Here is a 6,269-nt window from a genome sequence, read left to right as displayed (position 1 = left end):
TAGAGAGAGAGAGAGGGGGGGGGAGAGAGAGAGAGAGAGAGGGGGGGGAGAGAGAGAGAGAGAGAGGGGGGGAGAGAGAGAGAGAGAGAGGGGGGAGAGAGAGAGAGGGGGGGGGAGAGAGAGAGAGAGGGGGGGGAGAGAGAGAGAGAGAGAGAGAGAGGGGGGGAGAGAGAGAGAGAGAGAGAGAGAGGGGGGGGAGAGAGAGAGAGAGGGGAGGAGGGGGGGGGGAGAGAGAGAGAGAGGGGAGAGGGGGGGGAGAGAGAGGGGAGGAGGGGGGGGGGGAGAGAGAGAGAGAGGGGAGGGGGGGGGGGAGAGGGGGAGGGGGGGGGGGAGGAGAGGGGGAGGGGGGGGTGACCTTGTCCCCCATTCAGTCCGACCATGTCCCCCATTCAGTCCGACCATGTCCCCCATTCAGTCCGACCATGTCCCCCATTCAGTCCGACCATGTCCCCCATTCAGCCCGACCATGTCCCCCCATTCAGTCCGACCATGTCTCCCATTCAGTCCGACCATGTCTGATTTGTATTTAACTCCATTTCCCCCCTTGGTTCCATTCCCTTTAATCCCCTCACCCAACAAAAATCCATCAATCTCAGTTTTGAAATTTTCAATTGACCCCCGGCCTCCCCCTTTTCCGGGGGAGAGAGTTCCAGATTCCCACTCCCCTTTGTGTGAAGAAATGCTTCCTGACATCACCCCTGAACGGCCGGGCTCTAATTTTAGATTATTCCCCCTTGTTCTGGACTCCCCCCACCAGAGGAAATAGTTTCTCTCTATCGACCCCATCAAATCCTTTAATCATCTTAAACCCCTCGATTCGATCACCCCTTAATCTTCGACACTCGAGGGAATAAAAGCCTCGTCTCTGCAACCTGTCCTCGTAATTTAACCCTTTTAGCCCCGGTATCATTCTGGTGAATCTGCTCTGCACCCCCTCCAAGGCCGATATATCCTTCCTGAGGGGACGGTGCCCAGAACTGGACGCAGTGTCTCCAGATGGGGTCTGACCAGAGCTCTGTCCAGCTGTAATATAACTTCCACCTCTTTGTATTCCAGCCCTCGAGATAAAGGCCAACGTTCCATTATCCTTTTTAATGATCTTTTTGTACCTTTCCACCATTGGGAGGGTGGTGTGGGGAGGAGCTGTGGGGGACAGTTCCGGGCTGGAGCCAGGGTGTAACCTCTCTGTTTCCCCTCCCCCAGGTGACGGACTCCTCCGGCCACATCCTGTACTCTAAGGAGGAGGCGACGAAGGGCAAATTCGCCTTCACCACTGACGACTACGACATGTTCGAGATCTGCTTCGAGAGCCGCCTGCCCCCGGGTGAGTGAGTCCGAGGGGGGGTCCTGGGGTACGGGGAGGGCTCGGGCAGAAATAATAATAAAAGTGAAAATAGCTCACTGATAAGAAAAAGGGATGAGAACAAAGTCCAGGTCACAAATAGTGTCACAGGTAATATAAATACTTCAGGTTCATCAAAAAATACAGGAAATAATAAAATAACTGATTAAAAAATAATACAGCAGTGATGAAAAACAAGTGTGATATATTTAAGAAGTGAGAAAAACAGCATCAGAACCTACGAATTAAGAGCAGGAGTCGGCCATTCGGCCCCTCTGCCATTTGATAAGATCAAGGCTGATCCGATTGTGACCTCAACCCTACTTTCCTGTCCATCTACTGTAACCTTTGACTCCCATGTTAATCAGGAATCTATCTAACTCAGCCTTAAAAATATTCACTGACCCTGCCTCCACCGCTCTCTGGGGAAGGGAGTTCCACAGACTCACGACCCTCTGAGAGAAAAAGTTTCTCCTCATCTCCGTCTTAAATGGGAGACCATTTATTTTTAAACTGTGGTCCCCGAGTTCTAGTCTCTCCCACAAGGGGAAACATCCTCTCAGCATCTACCCCTTCTAGTCTCCTCAAGATCACCTCTCATTCTTCTAAACTCCAGCCTGTACAGGCCCAACTTGTCCAACCTTTCCTCATAAGATAACCCCCTCATCCCAGGAATCAGTCGAGGGAACCTTCTCTGAAATGCCTCCAAAGCAATTATGTCCTTCCTTAAATAAGGAGACCAAAACTGCACACAGTATATTCTAGATATGGTCTAGTCGGTCTGTTGCCCAAATAAGAGTTCTCTCCACAAGTGCAGATAGCATAAGGAATAAAAAAAGTGAATCAGACGGTTAAAACAAGTATAAAAGGACTGTATTGGTAGGAGTGATCACCGCACAGGCCTCGTGGAGACGAAGTCCCGTCTTCGCACTGAGGACACCATCCAACGTGTTGTGTGGCACTACCACCGTGCTAAATGGGATAGATTCAGAACAGATCTAGCAGCTCAAAACTGGGCATCCATGAGGCGCTGTGGGCCATCAGCAGCAGCAGAATTGTATTCCAACACAATCTGTAACCTCATGGACCGACATTTTCCTCACTCCACCATTACCAACAAGTCAGGGGATCAACCCTGGTTCAATGAGGAGTGTAGAAGAGCATGCCAGAAGCAGCACCAGACGTATCTAAAAATGAGGTGCCAACCTGGTGAAGCTACAACACAGGACTACATGCATGGTAAACAGCAGAAGCAACATGCTATAGACAGAGCTAAGCGATTCCACAACTAACGGATCAGATCAAAGCTCTGCAGTCCTGCCACATCCAGTTGTGAATGGTGGTGGACAATTAAACAACTAACGGAAGGAGGAGGCTCTGTAAACATCCCTATCCTCAATGATGGCGGAGTCCAGCACGTGAGTGCAAAAACAAGGCTGAAGCGTTTGCAACCATCTTCAGCCAGAAGTGCCAAGTGGATAATCCGTCTCGGCCTCCTCCCGATATCCCCACCATCACAGAAGCCAGTCTTCAGCCAATTTGTTTCACTCCACGTGATATCAAGAAACAAGATTGGGAGTGTTAAGAACCTAGTCCCTCTCTACAACCTCTCCCCTCGCCTCCAGTGCTTCAATATCCTTTCTGTAGTGTGGGTCTCTCAAGTCATCAATGGATTTACTACATCTTTGTCTGATCTTACAGACCGTCTCTCTCTCTCTCTCTCCCTGCCCAGATCGCCAAGGCGGAGAAGCCACTTGAGGTGGAGCTGCGACGATTGGAGGATCTGTCAGAGTCGATCGTCAATGACTTTGCCGACATGAAGCAGCGAGAGGAAGAGATGAGGGACACCAATGGTAGGAGAACCCAGCACAGGCTTCAGTCTGCAACACCCGCCCCTTCTCCACTTACTGCTCCCGGTCTCGGGGACCCTGTCTCGTTCCTTGGTCAGCGTCACTCACCCCTCCGAGTCAGAAGTTTGTGGGTTTTAGCTCCCTCCACCTCCCGGGACATAAGCCCCTCTCCCCTTCTCTCCCCCATAGCACAAGCCTCAGCTTCATACGGTTATCCAGTCGTCCTGTGAAAGATGCAGTGGGCTCTGCTTCAGGCACTTTGTGGCAAAGCATCCCTTGCCCCAACTGCCCTCCACTAGCCCTCGGAGTAAAGAGGGGTGGTCTAGGGCTTGGGTACCAGGGGCCAGGGGTTAAAAGGACTGCAGGACTGATCCCCAGTGTCAAAGGGACTTAGTTTTTTTAAAAAACGTACATTTATTTCGCCCCTTCCACGACCTCGGGACGTCCCAGAGCACTGTATAGCCAATAATGTACTATTTTGAAGAGTAGTCACTGTTGCAATTTAGGAAACGGGCAGCAAGATCCGCACAGCAAGATCCCACAAACAGCGTTGTGATAATGACCAGATAATCTGTGTTTTAGTGGCGTTGGTTGAGGGATAAATATTGGCCAGAACACCCAGGGGAGAATTCTGCTCTTCTCCCATTAGTGGCCGTGGGATCTTTTACGTCCACCTGAGAGGGACAGGCAGGGACTCAGTTTAACGTCTCATCCGAAAGACGGCACCTCAGACAGTGCGGCACTCCCTCAGTACTGCACTGGGAGTGTCGGCCTGGATTAGGTGCTCGAGTCTCTGGAGTGGGGCTCGAACCCACCATCTTCTGACAAGGGGGCCTTGTAGAGGCAGATAAGATTCTGCATATTTTCATTCCAAGTTTGACTGCAGGATAAGGGAAGGTGTGTACAAACTGGGGCAAGTGTGGGCAGGATGGAACACCCGGAGGGGAGGCTCTCAGTAGGGCAGCGGAGGGAAAACACAGAGTCCTTTCATGGGCCGTTAGATGGGGTGCTCCATGGGCTGGAGGCCTCCACTCATCTAAACCAGGGAGTTGGAGTCAGAGGGCTGGGACCTTTCTACACCAGAGGGCAGAGTTGTGGAATAAGTTTTTGGGGAAGGACGGTATAAACGGGGTCCAGAGACAGAAGGGATCATTTGAAGCCCCTGGGATTAAAGGGACAGTGGCTGCATGGTTACAAAATTGGCTAAAGGACAGAAAGCAGAGAGTCGTGGTGTACGGTTGTTTTTCAGACTGGAGGGAAATATACAGTGGTGTTCCCCAGGGGTCAGTATTAGGACCACTGCTCTTTTTGATATATATTAATGACTTGCACTTGGGTATTCAGGGTATTTCAAACTTTGCAGATGATACGAAACTCGGAAATGTAGTAAACAATGTGGAGGATAGTAACAGACTTCAGGAGGACATAGACTGGTGGAATGGGCAGACACATGGCAGATGAAATTTAACACAGAAGTGGGAAGTGATACATTTTGGTAGGAAGAATGAGGAGAGGCAATATAAACTAAATGGTACAATTTTAAAGGGAATGCAGGAACAGAGAGACCTGGGGAGTGCACATACACAAATCCTTGAAGGTGACAAATTGAGAAGGCTGTTAAAAAAAGCATACAGGATCCTGGGCTTTATTAATAGAGGCATCGAGTACGAAAGCAAGGAAGTTATACTAAAACTTTATAAAACACTGGTTAGGCCTCAGCTGGAGTATTGTGTCCAATTCTGGGCACCACACTTTAGGAAGGATGTCAAGGCCTTGGAGAGGGTGCAGAGGAGATTTACTAGAATGGTACCAGGGATGAGGGATTTCAGTTATGTAGAGAAACTGGGGTTGTTCTCTTTAGAGCAGAGAAGGTTACGGGGAGATTTAATGGAGGTGTTCAAAATTATGAAGGGTTTTAATAGATTAAATAAAGAGAAACTATTTCCAGTGGCAGAAGGGTCGGTAACCAGAGGACACAGATTTAAGGTAATTGGCAAAAGAACCAGATGGCGATGAGGGTTTTATTTTACGCAGCGAGTTATGATCTGGAATGCGCTGCCTGAAAGGGCGGTGGAAGCAGATTTAATAATAACTTTCAAAAGTGAATTGGATAAACACTGAAAGGAAACATTTACAGGGCTATGGGGAAAGGGCAGGGGAGTGGGACTAATGGGACAGCTCTTTCAAAGAGCCAGCACAGGCACGATGGGCCGAGAGGCCTCCTGTGCTGTAAGATTCTAGGTGGTGGGATTGACCTGTTAGGAAGGGACAGGGTGTCAGTTGTGGACAGAGTGACGCTCCCATGAAAGGCCTGCCATGTCCCTGCTCTCACCTGAGCTGTTTAGCGAGAGAGGATCCAGGATGGGGGTTCGGGGGAGGGAGTGACCCCAGGCATCGACCAAAGGCCAGACTCGGAGCAGCAGTGACCCAGGAGCAGGGAAACGGTGCTCGGGGCAGCAAGGTGAAGGGAAGAGGGAGGGCTGCCTTCAGTGAAGTGATCTTAGTGCAGATTGAATCCACTCCTCCAACCTGTTTGATGAGCCCCTCTCTCTCTCTCTCTCTCCCTCCCTCCTTCCGTGCAGAGTCCACCAGTGCTCGTGTCCTGTATTTCAGCATCTTCTCCATGTGCTGCCTCGTCGGCCTGGCCACCTGGCAGGTCTTCTACCTGCGACGCTTCTTCAAAGCCAAGAAGCTCATTGAGTAACGACGATGTGTGTGTGTGTGTAAAACGTTGGCCCGTGTGTGTCTGTCTGTGCCTGGAGAGTGTTCAGTGGGTGGGGTTAATTTACAATAATGTCTCTTTATATTAAATGGGGTGCTTTGAATGTTTAAACTGCAGGTTGTGTTTTAATTCGTAGCATTGCAGTCAGTAATTGGCCCCCGGTCGGTGTTTCAGACCAGTCTGAGGGAGTCCTGGAAACAATCAGTATCCTCAGACATGCCCTGGATCAGGAGGTGGGACCAATAGTGTTCGCTGCCCTGAGCTTTCGATGATTGATTGATTGTTTTCGGAAGGTACTGGGATTAATTCCACCCGGCCCCGTCGCTCCCCAGGAGAGAGAGAGACAAACGTCCGA

The 6,269-nt window shown here is 50.3% G+C and overlaps 1 long non-coding RNA gene across 1 annotated transcript; it reads left to right on the top strand.

Annotated features, from left to right (window-relative positions):
• The first annotated feature begins 1,182 nt into the window (after window positions 1-1,182).
• LOC137313958 (uncharacterized) lies at window positions 1,183-6,025 on the top strand. The gene is made up of 3 exons (XR_010961158.1): window positions 1,183-1,324; window positions 3,075-3,195; window positions 5,775-6,025. It is a non-coding gene; the product is annotated as an uncharacterized lncRNA (long non-coding RNA).
• Window positions 6,026-6,269: the final 244 nt, after the last annotated feature.

This window comes from Heptranchias perlo, unplaced genomic scaffold, assembly GCF_035084215.1.
Source record: "Heptranchias perlo isolate sHepPer1 unplaced genomic scaffold, sHepPer1.hap1 HAP1_SCAFFOLD_495, whole genome shotgun sequence".
Lineage (NCBI taxonomy): Eukaryota > Metazoa > Chordata > Chondrichthyes > Hexanchiformes > Hexanchidae > Heptranchias > Heptranchias perlo.
Note: the sequence above shows the minus strand (reverse complement) of the source record. Positions and strands in the feature narration are given on the sequence as shown.